General features: G+C 41.3%; 1 protein-coding gene across 1 annotated transcript in view; it reads right to left on the bottom strand.

The window, feature by feature from the left end:
• The window catches only part of ZNF609 (zinc finger protein 609), a 213,714-nt gene that overhangs the window by 187,615 nt on the left and 9,764 nt on the right, over window positions 1-16,335 (bottom strand). The gene's annotated exons all lie outside the window — the stretch shown is intronic.

Below are 16,335 nucleotides of genomic sequence, written 5' to 3'. Positions count from 1 at the left end.
TGTTGTCATGTATAAAAGTAATAGGGGCACCTGGGTAGCTCAGTCAGTTGGGCATCCAACTCTAGGTTTTGGCTTAGGTCATGACCTCAGAGTTGTGGAATGGAGCCTGTGTCAGGCGCTCAGTACAGAGTCTGTTTGTCCCTCTCCCTTTGTTCCTCCCCCAGTCCCCTCCCCCTACCCAGCTCTCGCGTACACTTTCTCTCGCTCTCAAATACTTTTTAAAAAAGATAATAGATTTTCAGTTATGTAAAAACATGTACATATCCATCTTGTTAAAAAACTATCTGAAGCCCTAAAATCAGTTCAGTAGCATAAATGTGAACAATTCTTGTAAACACAAATACCAACTGAATTTCATAATCTGAAGAGTAAACTGGATGCAGATATTAAAAATTATTCCTGAAAAGATCTGAGGTAAAATCAATGCCTATAATAATGTAGAACCCAAAATTCAGCCTTAACACTAGTAAGGAAAGACACTTCCTCAAATTCCTCTTGCCCCAATTCTGTATGTCCTGGCAAATTGTTTTGTTTTTCTCTAGTCAACAAAATATATTGCCATTACTTTTCTTTTTAAATGTGATTCTTCTCAAAGGGAAGCTGGAGAAGAAAACTGAACATCTGGTGGTCTGTGCTCATTTCCAGGTTCTACATTTGAAGTGATATTCATTAAATAGAAGGATGTCCAGAAGAGTATACTGAAAGATCAAAAAGCCATTTTTCATAAGAGCAAAGGTCTTACAAATTGGTATTCCTTAGTCTGGAAAGGAGACTACTGAAGGGAGACAGGTTGCTGAGCTTCAAATATCTGATGGTTGAAATGTAGAAGAGAGAAACTTATCCTGTGATGCTGAGGGTAGAAACAGGACCAATGAATAGAAGTTACAGAATGACAGATGTTTTGGGACGCCTGGGTGGCTCAGTCTGCCTTCAGCTCAGGTCATGATCCCAGGGTGCTGGGATCAAGTCCCGTATCAGGCTCCTTGCTCAGCGGGAGCGTGCTTCTCCCTCTGCCTGTCTCTCCCCCTGCTTGCGCGCGCTCTGACAAATAAATAAAATTAAAAAAAAAAAAAGAATGACAGATGTTTTAACTCAGGAAGAAATTCAATAACCTGAGATTTCCAACAATAGCCCACCATACTTAATGAAGCCATATCTTTATCACTGAAAGTACTGAGCAGATGGGGCACCTGGGTGGCTCAGTCGTTAAGTGTCTGCCTTTGGCTCAGATCATGATCCTAGGGTCCTGGGATCGAGCCCCTCAATGGGCTCCCTGCTCAGCGGGAAGCCTGCTTCTCCCTCTCCCTCTCCCCCTGCTTGTGTTCTCTCTCGCGCTCTATCAAATAAATAAATAAAATCTTAAAAAAAAAAAGTGCTGAGCAGAAAAAGCATAATCATCTATTAAGCAAATTACATAAAGAATTCCTCTAAGTGTGGTAGGGGGGGTAGTCTGGACATGTCTAGGGCCTTTTTCAGATCTATAATTCTATTAATGTATCTATCAAAAAGTGCTTTCCTTCCTAGAAAACCACCCAGAAGTTCTGCACCAGGATGCAAACAAAGAAAACATATCCTGAGGACTGATCTTTAGTAGTCACAATGTTCTTTTGAGAGTCACTGTCCTATTTTTGAGGGTATTAAGAGTTTTCATAAATACTACTTTTAACCAGGTGACTTTTCAGAAATCCAGTTTTCCAAACCCCGCAGGCTTCACAGTAACTTTGGTGGTACATTTCCAAAGATAAACTAAAATTGCCAAGGATTCTTTAATCAGCCTGACTGCAGCAGCCAAACCATTTCCCATCTGCTCCCTACAGCATCCCTGGCTTTAGACTGCTAATAATCAATTCTCTGACAGGTCATTGCAGAGATGTTTAACCACAGGAGGTAGGGCAACTAACATGCTTGCTGGAAATGAAAAGCACTGACCTCTCGCTTCCATGGCAGACAAAGTGCAGAATCAGGAGAACCAATACCTTACAGAGACCACAAGGCACTTTCAACTTGCAAGAGCTTCTGTAAATATTTTCCTCTCTCTTCTCTCCTTCTGCCTAATTGTACTGCACTTCCTTATTTAGGACCACAATTCACCAGACTCTGGAATTACTTGTCAGTACCATTTATTATTTGTTCCTGCACCTGATCACCAACAACTCCTCTCTGTGCAAATATAGCTAAGGGACCAAGATAGGTCATGATAATCACTCCCCATATCCTGTACCTGTAACAACAAAAGTTCAAATCCCAGTTTCCTCCCTGGAACCCAATTCCATCTCTCAGACTCCCAGCCCACAGACTGGTTTGTAATCACATATTTTGGGTCATTATTTACTTTTTTAAGGCACATGCCATAGATCCCACTACTTTCCTACCTCAGGAATGAACAAGGACTTCAAGATGGCTAAGAATGAGAAAGAGTCTTCATGTGAGGTTCCCCCCACTCCCCAGAGCACATACAGCAACTGAGCCTACTGATGTTCAAACATAATAAGGACAGTACTTCTCCCTAGAGGACTATAATGAGAGAGTATCTCTTTAACTGCCAACTACCCACAGATAATCTGGTCTAAGTAGCAAATAGTCCAATGTTCTCCTGTAAATTTATCTGTCCACCCCTCTTCTTACGGGTTTTGGATCAATCTTCTTATAGGCTTTGGCCTGAGTGACAGCTGTATGTGAGTGTGTATAATCTGCTTGGGACCATACAAGTCATACACATTTATTTTTTTTTTAAAGATTTTTTATCTATTTATTTGTCAGAGAGAGAGAGATCACAAGTAGGCAGACAGGTAGGCAGAGGAAGAGGGAGAGGGAGAAGCAGGCTTCCCACCGAGCAGGGAGCCCGATGCGGGGCTCGATCCCAGGACCCTGAGATCATGACCTGAGCTGAAGGCAGACACTTAACTGACTGAGCCACCCAGGCGCCCCAAGTCATACACATTTAAATGTGAAGGTGATCTGTCTGGCTAGGCAGTTCCCTCCAAAGGCTGTATGGTCAAAAAAAAAAAAAAGAAAAAAAAAATGCTATACCCAATTTTAAGAAGATAGTATGGTGTAGAAAAAAGAACACTGAACTTAGAATCAAGATACGATTTCTGGGGCACCTGGCTGGCTCAATCAGAAGAACATGCAACTCTTGATCTTGGGGTTGTGAGTTTGAGCCCCACGTTGGGTTTTGAGATTACTTTTAAAAAAATAAACTTAAAAAAAGAGTGATTTCTGGGGCGCCTGGGTGGCTCAGTTGGTTAAGAGACTGCCTTCAGCTCAGGTCATGATCCTGGAGGCCCGGGATAGAGTCCTCCATCAGGCTCCCTGCTTAGCAGGGAGTCTGCTTCTCCCTCTGACCCTCCCCCCTCATGTGCTCTCTCTCATTCTCTCTCTCAAATAAATAAATAAAATCTTTAAAAAAAAAAAGTGATTTCTGGGAGCACCTGGTTGACTCAGTCAGTAGAGCACGCAACTCTACTTTTTTTCTTTTTTAAAAGATTTATTTATTGGGACGCCTGGGCGGCTCAGTCGTTGGGCGTCTGCCTTCAGCTTAGGTCATGATCCCAGAGTCCTGGGATCGAGCCCCGCATTGGGCTCCCTGCTCCGCAGGGAAGCCTGCTTCTCCCTCTCCTACTCCCCCTGCTTGTGTTCCCTCTCTCACTGTGTCTCTCTCTATCAAATAAATAAATAAAATCTTAAAAAAAAAAAAAGATTTATTTATTTATTTGAGAGAGTGTGTGGGAGTGGGGAGGAGGCGGATTTTAAGCAGATTGCACATTGAGCTTGGAGCCTGACTTCGGGCTCAATCTCGCAATCCTGAGATCAGGACCTGAGCTGAATCCAAGAGTTAGATGCTTAACTAACTATGCCACCAAGCACCCCATTTTTTTTTAAGATTTACTGGAGCACCTGGGTGGCTCAGCTGGTTGAACATGGGACTCTTGATTTTGGCTCAGGTCATGTGATCTCATGGGTCGTGAGATCGAGCCCCCAGTCGGCTCCATGCTAGGCGGGGAGCTGGCTTGAGATTCTCTCTCCCTCTGCCCCTCCCCCCTGCCGCATACGTGCTCTCACTCTAAAATAAATCAATCTTTTGAGAGAGAGAGAGAGAGAGAGAGTGCAAGCACATGGTGGGGGAGGGACAGAAGGAGAGGGAAAGCAAGAATCTCAAGCAGACTCCCCGCTAAGCACAGAGCCAGAGGTGGGGCCTGACCTCAAGACCCTGAGATCATGACCTCAGCCAAAATCAAGTCAGAAGCTTAACTGACTGAGCCACCCAGGGGCCCCCTAGAGCATGCTACTTTTGATCTCAGGGTCATGAGTTCGGGCCCCATGTTGAGTGTAGAATTTACTTAAAAAAAAAAGAGAGAGAGAGAGAGATGTGATTTCTGGACTCAAATTTCCACTGACCCTAGCCAAGTTGCTTCATTAAATATTCTCATTTATAAAATGGAGGAAGCATCCATCATGGTTCTAAGCATATTATGAGCATACAAATTTGAGAAGTATAAGACAACTCAAAAATATAAAATGAGGGGCGCCTGGGTGGCTCAGTTGGTTAAGCGACTGCCTTCAGCTCAGGTCATGATCCCAGCGTTCTGGGATCAAGCCCCACATCAGGCTCCCTGCTTAGCGGGGAACATGCTTCTCCCTCTCCCTCTGCCTGCCACTCTGCCTTCTTGTGCTCTCTCTCTCTCTGTGTCAAATAAGTAAATAAAATCTTAAAAAATAAAAAAATAAATAAAAATATATAAAATGACCCAAATATTCTTATACTGTTCTAGTGTCTGAACTTAAAGAGTACTAATTCACAATTAGACCTTATACAGAGTATCAAGGTATTTAAAAAAATAAAGGAAAAATGTTTAAAATTTTTTTACAAATTAAATTACAGATAGTACTGATATCAACCTAAGTTCTATGAAAGAAAAATGACAATCCGTTTTTCTTTCTCTTTTTCTTTCTTTCTTTAAAGATTTTATTTATTTGACAGAGAGATACAGACAGAGAGCACAGAATGGCAGAGGGAGAGGGAGAAGCAGGCTCCCCACTGAGCAGAGAGCCCGATGTGGGACTCGATCCCAGGACATTGGGACCATGACCTGAGCTGAAGGCAGACGCTTAACCGACTGAGCCACCCAGGTGCCCCGGCAATCCATTTTTCTTCCATGAACTCAGCAGTCTGAATTTTCTCTTTAGGATACTCCTTAACTTCAGAGGCGGCTCAAAACCCTACACCACAGTGACAGACAGACTCCATCTTCCTTCAAAAATCCCTTAGGGCCAAGGTACCCATCTCAAAGCTCACGGTTTTAACATCTGGACTCTCTTTTCTTTTATCACCTGTTCTAATCCACTAGGTTGTTGACCCCACTGATAGGACAGGACTTCAAATCTAAATTATGTGAGATTCGTGGGTTTGATGCTCCAGGGAAAGGTCAACAAACCAATGGGATACAACAAAGCTGCTATAAGAAAACCGTATTATACCATCTTCCCTAAATTCCAGAGGCTACTCTGAAATCAGTTTGTGCTTAGCCAGCCTCTGGTGAGGCTAGTACAACATGTAAACCACCCTCAGTGACTCTAAGCTTACCCAGCTGGAAGAACAGGCATCTCCCTCTCCACCTGCCACACTTCATAGGAGCTCACTAATCAACTGAATTTCCACCTAGGGCTCTAACGAGAAACAATCAACTTTCCTTTGGGTCTCTCCCTTAATTTATTACATTAATTACTGTAACAAAGGAACTGTGTCATCTCCTCAAGTACCATAGCTCTCAGCTTATATCTCCAATGGGGGATCAGATAAAGAACAGACTAACAGTGCCAATTTGAGAAGACGGATCCAATTCAACAGGGCTCATCTGACCATGTATCACCTAAGGACAGAAGAGTAAAAAGTATGGCATCTCTCAGTCCCTGAGTGTTTTTATGCTGCATCTCATGAATAGTTTTATGGTCCTCACAGACTGCTATTCTCAGACAAAGATTATGAGGCTTGACCTGTTTCTTTTCACAAAAGCAACTGACACTTCCACCAGGACATAGCTGTTCAACAGGGCTCAGGCTTAGAGCTTTGGTGTTTGCTGATACTGCTCTGTGCCAGCATACATCTCACAACAGGCTAAACAGTACACTGAATATGTAAATAATTCAGTCCCAGCTGTACAGGCATTCATTTGGTGGAAGCAGTCCACAGAGAAAACCCCTACCAAGACCTATGTGTAAGTAGGCCAAGAAGCAGAAGGCAGAGACCATCTAAATAATAAAGCTCCACCATCCCCCTTTCCCCTAATAATTGGAGGACTATATAGCCTTTATAATTTAGTTCTAATCCCCAGAAGTAAACTTTCTATGCTAAAGAGAAAGAGGTGGTCAGATTCTCAGGAAAAAAGTGAATAGTGGAGATGGCTAGGAATCAGATCTAAGAAATCAGTCCTCCACACAGAACTGTTGTGTGAAAGCTTTTCTCTATGTCAATTATCTCATCTCTAAAACAGGTGATAATGTGGAAGAAATTCATGGGCATGAGGGAAAAGAAATAACCCAAGCATTTCTCAGGAAATACAAGGAATTACCTTCACTTTTTATAGACCTCACCTCCCTTCCTAAATTATACACAAGAGCTACTATGCTATACTAACTATAAAGAGCAAAGAAAAACTTTCTATCAAAAGGTACTATCTACACTGTTAGCCATTAAAAAATGGTGGAATCCACATGTACACCTGTAAGGCTATCTAAGCCATGTCTACCCTCCTTCTCCAGTCCTATCTCATGGCCACACTCTGTCCTCTGCACCACTCTCTCACCTTAATGCCTCACGGCTTTTACCTGAAAGGCATTCCCTGTGCACACCCTACCTCCCAATATGTGTGATGACTTGTTTAATATTTGTTTCATCCATTCAACTGCAAGCATCCTGAGGACAGGGCTGTCTCTTTTGCTCACCATTGTATCCTAATAACAGTGTTTGGTTTATAGTCAGCCCTCAATAAATATTTTGGTCAATAAATGAGAGAGGGATGGATGCCTGGGTGGCACAGTTGGTTGGGCATCCAATTCTTGAGTTCAGCTTGGGTCATGATCTCAGGGTCATGGGACAGAGACCCACGTTGGGCTCTGCACTTAGCTCAGAGTCTGCTTGAGATTCTCTCTCCCTCTCCTTCTGCCCCTCCCGCTCATGCTCCTTAAAGTAAATAAATAAATCTTTTAAAAATAAGTGAATAAATGGATGGGTGGATGGATGAATGGGTGAATGAATGAATGAATGAATGAGGGAGTGAACACTGCTTTCTCCTCAATAGGCAGAATCATAATGGTGCCCAGGCTGCCATTTCTCCTCTCCATTCTTACTTCAATTTCATTTGTGTCTAGTTACAAACTGTCTCAATTACCTGACAGTCTTCAAACTTACTAGAACAGAATATGGATTCCTCTCTCTAGGAGGAATCTAGGGGAAAGGCTACGAAACAAAACAGTCTCCACATTTCTTAAAATACTTATGTGTTCCTGAGTATTCTCTTAACCTTCAAATAGTTCCATCCATACACAATGCAGATGCTTCCCAAAATAGGGCTAGTACACAAATCAGGTGTTCTGGACATAACTGACTCCTGAGAACCCTCATGTATATACTTAAATGTATGATAAATTCTATCAGACTTAAACCACTCAGTTTTCACATTTTAAACATCTATAAATCAAAGATGACAGAAGTCAGAAAAGTGGTCATGTCTGTGGGGGTGGTAGTTAATGACTGGGAAGAAACATGAGGGGATCCTGTGGGGCTGGAAATGTTCTATATCTTGAACTGGATGGTGGTTATATGGCTGTACAAATATGTAAAAATTGAGCTGTACACTTAAGATTATTGAACTTAATGTACTTTATTACATGCACATTATACTTAAAAAAAAAAAGTAAAATAGTAAATACCTATGAACAAGAGAGCTGCATTACTGGATCATGTTCCTGGTCCTAAAGCAGCATTTTATGCAATCATGATAATAGGGAACCATGGCATCAATCTTCACAAGTTAGGACATTTAGGGAGAATGGTAAGAAGGAAAAGAAAGAGGGCGCCTGGGTGGCTCAGTTGGTTAAGCGACTGCCTTCGGCTCAGGTCATGATCCTGGAGTCCCTGGATTGAGTCCCGCATCGGGCTCCCTGCTCAGCAGGGAGTCTGCTTCTCCCTCTGACCCTCCCCCCTCTCATGTGCTTGCTCTCTCTCATTCTCTCTCTCTCAAATAAATAAATAAAAAATCTTTAAAAAAAAAAAAAAAAAAAGAAGGAAAAGAAAGAAAAAGGAAAGGAAGAAGCTAACTAATTAAGCATTACCCTATGTTTGACTATATTGTGAGATTTACAAATCTGTTGAAGAATCTGAAAAGATTAGTGATAGGGATGTAACAACAAGCTAAAATAAACAAAGTAATTAATGATATTAAATCATGGAAAAAACAAAAATTGTACAAGAAAACATAATAGCAGTATACAAAATGGCCCAACAGTAAAATATGTCCTTAACACAATAATGAGTACTTATTTAACGAAAAATGTGACACAACTATACTAAGAGTATTTGGTAAGGAGAGGACAGTGGAAAGCATATCGTTATTTTGATACAGGAGTAAATCTAAGAAAAAGACTAATAAGTGGTGTAAAGATGTTGCCTATAGGGATTAAGACTTGGTGGTGGGAAGGTATAAAAAGTGGATTACTGATTTTCATTAAAAGCCACAGTACTACTTGATTTTCAATATAAAGTTCATGGAAAGACAAAAACAAAAAAGTCTATGTATTAATTTGATAAATAAAACACATTTTGAAATAATTATATAAAAAGGATATACTCCCCCAAACATCCCTGGATTCCCTTAATAGGTTATCATAAGGGGTGCCTGGGTGGCTCATCTGGTTAAGTATCTGCCTTTGGCTCAGGTCATGATCCCAGGGTCCTGGGATCAAGCCCTGCATTGGGCTCCCTCCTCAGGGGGGAGCCTGCTTCTCCCTCTCCCTCTGCCCCTACCCTTGCTTGTGCGCTCTCTCTTTCACTCATTCTCTCTCAAGTAAGTAAATAAAATCTTTAAAAAATATATGTTATCATAAAATGTATCAATCCAGTAATTTATTAAAAATTTTATGGGAGGGGCACCTGGGTGGCTCAGTTGGTTAAGCATCTGCCTTTGGCTCAGGTCATGATCCCAAGGTCCTGGGATTGAGCCCTGCGTCGGGCTCCCTGCTCAGTGGAGAACCTGCTTCTCCCTCTGCCTCTGCCATTCTTGCTCAGCGGGAGAGTCTGCTTCTCCCCTTCTCTCTGCCCCTTACCCCTTCTCGTGCTCTCTCTCTTTGCTCACTCTCTCTCTCAAATAAACAAAATCTTTTTTAAAAAATCTAAAAAGAAAATCTTATGGGAGATGGGTGGAAGGACAGCAGAAATGAGGTAGATGTGGCTATACAAGGGCAATGTGAGGGACCTTTGTGGTGATAAAACTGCTTTGTATCTTGACTATGGTGGTAATAAAACAGCAGAGAACTAAATATATACACTCATGAATGGGTACAAGTAAAACTGAAGAAATTTGAACAAGATGGGTAGATTGTATCAATGTCAGTATCTGGTCGTGATATTGTACTGTAGTTTTGCACGATATGACTATTGGGGGAACCTGGGTAAAGGGTACAAGGGATCCCTCTGTATTATTCTTACAACTGCATGAGAATCTACAATCATCTCAAATTTAAAAGTTTTAAAAATCATTGAAACAAGGGCACCTGGGTAGCTCAGTCAGTTAAGTGTCTGACTTGATTTTAGCTCAGGTCATGATCTCACGGTGGTGGCATGGAGCCCCACACTGGGTTCCGTGCTCAGTGGGGAGTTGGCTTGAGATTCTCTTTTTTCCCTCTTCCTCTGCCCCTCCCAGAGTGGAGCCCAAAGTAGGGCTGAACTCACAACCCGGAGATTAAGACCTGAGCTGAGATCAAGAGTCAGATGCTTGGGGCACCTGGGTGGCTCAGTTGTTAGGCATCTGCCTTTGGCTCAGGTCATGATCCCAGGGTGCTGGGATTGAGCCCCTCATTCAGGCTCCCTGCTCTGCGGGAAGCCTGCTTCTCCCTCTCCCGCTCCCCCTGCTTGTGTTCCCTCTCTCGCTGTCTGTGAAATAAATAAAAACAAAATCTTAAAAAAAAAAAAGAGGGCACCTGGGTGGCTCAGTTGTTAAGTGTCTGCCTTCAGCTCAGGTCATGGTCCCGGGGTCCTGGGATCGAGCCCTGCATCGGGCTCCCTGCTCCGCGGGAAGCCTGCTTCTCCCTCTCCCACTCCCCCTGCTTGTGTTCCCTCTCTCACTGTGTCTCTCTCTGTCAAATAAATAAATAAAATCTTAAAAAAAAAAAAAGAGTCAGACGTTTAACCAACTGAGTCACTCCAGGTGCCCCAATAATATTCTCTGTCTTTAAAAGATGAATTTTTTTGACAGGCCTTCATTAAAGCCTTTACCTCCTTTGGTCAACAGCTCTGGTATGTATTTCTTGGGGATCAAAAGAACACACAGTTATCACAAATATAAACAAACCTTGGTTTTGCGGAGGGATGTTTATCTTTATTTAGTTCTGATTCTCTTCCTAATGATGCTCACCATTTTCCTGGCAGCATACTGAGCTAATTTTTCTAGGAATAGGCTTACCAAGATTCCTAGTCTTTGGGGGCTTACAAGGGTTAGCTAGAAGTTACTCATGCTGGGCGCCTGGGTGGCTCAGTTGTTAAGCGTCTGCCTTCGGCTCAAGTCATGATCCCAGGGTCCTGGGATCGAGTCCCACATCGGGCTCCCTCCTCGGCAGGAAGCCTGCTCTCCCTTTCCCACTCCCGCTGCTTGTGTTCCTGCTCTCACTATCTCTGTCTCTGTCAAATAAATAAATAAAATCTTTAAAAAAAAAAAAAAAAAAGAGAAGTTACTCATGCTAAGAAAGTGGTTTGGACCTTCTACCTCTTTTTTTTAAATGTTACACTTGTCCACATTGAAGCTCATCTATTTTTCATCTCCCCTGACCCCCAACAGCCAAGAGATTCCTGAAGTTTATAATCTAAACAACTCAGAAACTTAACTACCTGAAAGAGCTTAATGTCATGGGAAAATCTGAATATGTCACTTATGTAAAACATTTATTAAAAGGTCAAATAAGATGGGTGTCATTGCTTAAGCTCTTCTACCTAGAAGAACTTACCAGGATGGTTCCTGAAGGTAATGTTACAAGGAACCAGCACAGTACAATGCAAAAAAAGCCAAAACAAAACAAAAGAGGCAGAAAAGCTCAATCCTACTCTTTACTCTCTCTTAGATGCGTAACAATTTCAGGCAAGTCACTGCACTTATATGAGCCACAGTTGCTTCACCTGTAAAAAGGTGAGATAATTAATATACTATATACAGTGTAATACTCTCAGTAGAAACTGGGGCAGCCCCCTAACATTAAACTCATTGATATTCCTAAGCAAGATGAATATTTACTTGAAATAGAACAATAAAAAAGACTGTGAATAGCCTCTTAATAGTTGAAGTCAGGTTTGTGTCTACCTTACAAAAGCTCAGTTTTCAGTTTTTGAGTTTTAGAACTGCAGAGAAGGAACTACAGACCTAAGAAATGCTTACTGTCAGAAAGTCAGTTTGCTAATGCACAACAAAACATTTTCTCCCATTCCATGAGTAAAGTTTTTAAATAGCCTTGGCCTGACTTTTACAAGTTTTTTCAAATTAAACAATGTCCACTGGTAACAACTCTGTCCACACACAACTATTAATGATTTGTCATATGTGATGTTATGTAAACTAACCTATCCCCTTAACTCCAGTAAGTGACATGAACAGTACCAAGTCAACTCAATCTTTAATTTGTATCTTATCAATTTTTCAATATAGTTTTTAGAATCTCCATCTCCAGACCCTTCTTATGGACAGAATCACATCTGAAATCTACACCAGTCCCTTAGTGTAGTGACCATGCCACTTACAACTTGAAGTAACAGACTTTCACTAAGAGATTCATAGTTTATCCTTGAATTCCTTCTAAAATCTTAGGTAGATGTACTTGATCTAATCAAGTTTATTGATGTGATCAAGAAAAACCTAGGCAGCTGGGAAAAAAATGTGTTGGAAATACTAAATAAATGTTAACATTTCTGGGATAATTCCTGGGACTTCTTTAGATTTTTCTGTACTTTTTGTGTTTTGAAAAAAATTAATTCATGTTCTAATCAGAAAAAAAAAAAAAAGGGTTAAGAATCTATCATCATTTGACCTAGAAACTTTAATCTGCTTAGGAGGAGGGGAAAAACAGAAGTGGAAATTCTCTATTTTCATTCCTGAATGGATCAAGTAGTCTTAACAATTTTCTAGCTGCCTTTCCATTTTTAACATGTCCCCTTAAAAAAATAAAAACAGGGGCACCTGGGTGGCTCAGTCGTTAAGCATCTGCCTTCAGCTCAGGTCATGATCCCAGGGTCCTGGGATTGAGCCCCACATTGGGCTCCCTGCTCCGCGGGAAGCCTGCTTCTCCCTCTCCCGCTCCCCCTGCTTGTGTTCCCTCTCTCGCTGTCTCTCTCTGCCCAATAAATAAATAAATAAAATCTTTAAAAAAATAAAAACAAACAGGAAACTCTTACCATCAGCTGTGCAAAGAGGCTTACTGAATTTCATCGTTTTTTCCTTTCACCTAATTTTTGGTGGCACTCACCCATCATCACTTTGTGGGCTTCTTTGGCCTTGAATGAAAATGCCTGTTTTTTAAAGATAGCTTTCTTCTCTCCACAGCCTCTAAGACTATGCCAAATAACCATCTGTTTTGTATAGTCCTTTTGATCCCTAGCTTTCTTTTAACCATGGATTTCTAATACAATGATTTTTAAGCCTTTAAACTTGCAGTGGGTTATTTGCTTTCCAAAATCTTTCTTTCTACTTTTCCTAATGTACATACTTGATCATAGTTCCATTTCTTAAAACTGAATCCCCATGTGACAGATTTTATTCTTCCTCTCCCTGAAGAATGCTGAGCTTAGTCAATATATGATTAATATTTTTTGTCTGGTTGAGAATTAGATGATTTAATTTACTGGCCCAGTAAGATGCATGCACAGAGCCCACCACAGAAGTGGTGCTTGGTACACCATGGCTAGTACAGTAATTCTTGAGGCTTCCCAGTTGGCTGGGAGGAAAAGAGCCAAGATATGATTACTATTAAATAGTGCTGACTTATGAAACCTTTATCAAAAGTAAAATGCAGTTTCTTTCTTTGCTTTGTAGGTTCTAAAACTGCCAACTGAAGAAGCAGTTTGTTTTACTCAAAACCATATCTTCACATTTGTTCCCAATGAAGTATTTAGCCAATCCATGTATAAACAAACTGCCTATTATTATTATCTGGCCTAATTTTGCAGCTTCTTTAATCTCCTTTAACAGTTTCAACTCAGTCATATTATTTTGATTAAGAATGTGACATTTTTATTTAAGCAAGGATCTCAATCCTTATAAAAATGTAATACCTTGCTGTCTCTATCATTCCTATCAAGTGCATAGTCTACCAGCACCACATTTCAACGATTAGTCTCCTTCCATCAAGTACCTGAGATGTGAATTAAGTTATTATATCATTATTTTGCCTACCAAGAAAGGAGAAGGAAAAAAAATTACATAAGGACAGAAATGGCATTAATCATATTTATGTCAGTAACACTTTTAAATAAATCTAATGCTTCAGATCACATATTCAGGTAAAACATATTATATATCTGTTGCTGGAAGAAAATGTCACTTCACCGTTATGTCACCTACCCCAATGTGACCTTGTTAAAACTGAATTTCTTTCTTATATAAAGGCTCAAGAGAAAGAATATTGCCAAACACTGCCCTGCACTCCTCTCTGTCAGATAGTGTTATGGAACTCATCTGAAATCCACACTGCCAAGCCTTCTAGCTCTGCTAGGACTGGAAGGGCCAACTAATACAAACCACAGAAACATTACTACTGAAAAAACAGTTTTCACTAGCAAACTATGTCAAGGCATTTTTACTAATAAAGCAATACACCCTGGTCAATTAAACGGAGATCCTTTCAAACCACTAAAGTAAAACAACAACATACACTTGAATTAACAGCTTCTGGCCTTAAAAGTCCACAATATCAAGGCGCCTGGGTGGCTCAGTCATTAAGCGTCTGCCTTCAGCTCAGGTCATGATCCCAGAGTTCTAGGTTCGAGCCCCACATCGGGCTCCCTGCTCCACGGGAAGCCTGCTTCTCCCTCTCCCACTCCCCCTGCTTGTGTTCCCCCTCTCTCTCTGTTAAAATAAATAAAATCTTAAAAAAATAAAAAGTTCACAGTATCAGTAATGTATCATTGTACCAGTTAAGCACATGTAGTGAGAACCTATGACTTCAAGTCTGATATACAGCAAATTCAGAGAAAAGCCATGTGAAATCTACTTAGAAGCCCACCTAACATTACAATCATCTGCCCAAATAAAACAAATTTTTCTTAGCATGGACCTGAGTTCATTAAGAACCTTTATTCTAGAATTGAAGACTTTTTTTTTTTTAAGATTCTGTTCTTAAGCAATCTCCATACCCAAGGTGGGGCTTGAACCCACCACCTGAGATCAAGAGTCCCATGCTCCACGGACTGAGCCAGCCAGGTGCCCCTAAGAACCTTTATTATAAAATTATATATCAAAAAGAGCACATTTTTATGGAATGGCAAATAGGTCTCCTTATGCACTGCGACTGCACAAGTTGATGTATAAATAACTAAAAATAGTGTTCAGGTACCACACACCTCAGCTACCTCGAATAGCATACAGTATAACCAGCTAAGAGCTTGATGTCCACAAGCTGCATTCTATAGAACCCAAGGACAGAAATAAGACATTCCATTTCTTGTATATTGTAGGAATTTTGGCTTCCAGCCAATTACCAAAGCAGCAGTCTGGCCTAAGGGATTTCTGTTTCCTATCAGCTTCATGTAAGCAAAAAAGGAATGAGGTAACAGGAAAAATAATGAAGAAATAGAAGGGTTAGGAAAGGGCAAGCAAGGAAATTATAAGAAAATTTATAATACACAAGTCAAACAAGAGAGCATCCAGACATCATGAGACATCTTCATCCTCAGGCTAATGCATTAGGTATTGAGACTTCCAGAACACAGCCAGCTATGTGTTTAGAGGAAGTCAAAATATTTTACCACAAACCTGAAAATTCTATTTTTAAGCTGGGAGCAGAGTGCATACTCCTTGAAAGCTTATTTTTAAAGAGCTACCCCAAAGTTGCTGTGGCCTCATCACAAAGGTCATGCATGATATTGGACTTTTCCCCTTGAGGCAGGAGATAACTCAGAGGCCTACCTCACCCTTTACTCTAGGCATCCAAGACCCAGTCAGCAGAAGGGTAAATCCTACCCCTCAGGGAACTGGCTACAGGGTCTCCAGTTCTACCCCTGGTGTCTTCCAGACATGACTGACTGCAATTTTCACCATGATTAACTTCCAGGAATGCCAGCCAGAGGAGCAGCCAGGAGAAAAGAACATAAGGAGTAGCTGTTTCCCCCTCTATGTCAGCTGGACTCTGGAACAACTGCAGAAACTGCCTTTCTCTCTGCTAGGCAGAACAGCATTCAACCACCTCAGCGAAGGGCCTAACAACCAGTAACACACCACCATCACACTTCTTGAATATGCTTACTCTTATTTTTTTTAAAGATTTATTTATTTGACAAAGAGTGACAGACAGACATACTGGGGGAGGGCGGGGGGAGAGAGAATCCTAAGCAGGCTCCAAGCTTAGCCCTGGACCCAACATGGGGCTCGATCTCACAACCCTGAGATCAGACCTGAGTCATCAAGAGTTGGATGCTTAACCTACTGCACCACCCAGGCGTCCCGGACCATCTTATTTAAAGCTACAGCCCTCCCACCTTTCTCACCTATCCCTCCTCCACACTCCTAATCCCCCTTACTATGCTCTATTTTTATCACCTCATTTATCGGTCTCATAATAATACATAATTATTCATTATGCTTATTTCTATATCCTTCTGTTTAAAGACAAGATCCAGGAGGTTGGGTTTTTTTCTGTTTCTTTGTTTTGGTCTATATTGTTTTGTTTTTTTAAAGATTTTATTTGTCAGAGAGCGAGCGCACAAGCAGGGGGAGCAGCAGGCAGAAGGAGAGGGAGAAGCAGGCTCCCCGCTGAGCAGGGAGCCCTATGGGGGACTCAATCCCAGGACCCCGGGATAATGACCTGAGCCAAAGGCAGATGCCCAACCGACTGAACCACCCAGGCGTCCCATTTATTTGGTTTATT

This window comes from Phoca vitulina, unplaced genomic scaffold (genome assembly GCF_004348235.1).
Source record: "Phoca vitulina isolate PV1807 unplaced genomic scaffold, GSC_HSeal_1.0 scaffold20, whole genome shotgun sequence".
NCBI classification, from domain to species: Eukaryota; Metazoa; Chordata; class Mammalia; order Carnivora; family Phocidae; genus Phoca; species Phoca vitulina.
The sequence above is the reverse complement of the archived record's forward strand: the minus strand, read 5'-3'. Positions and strand labels throughout refer to the sequence as shown.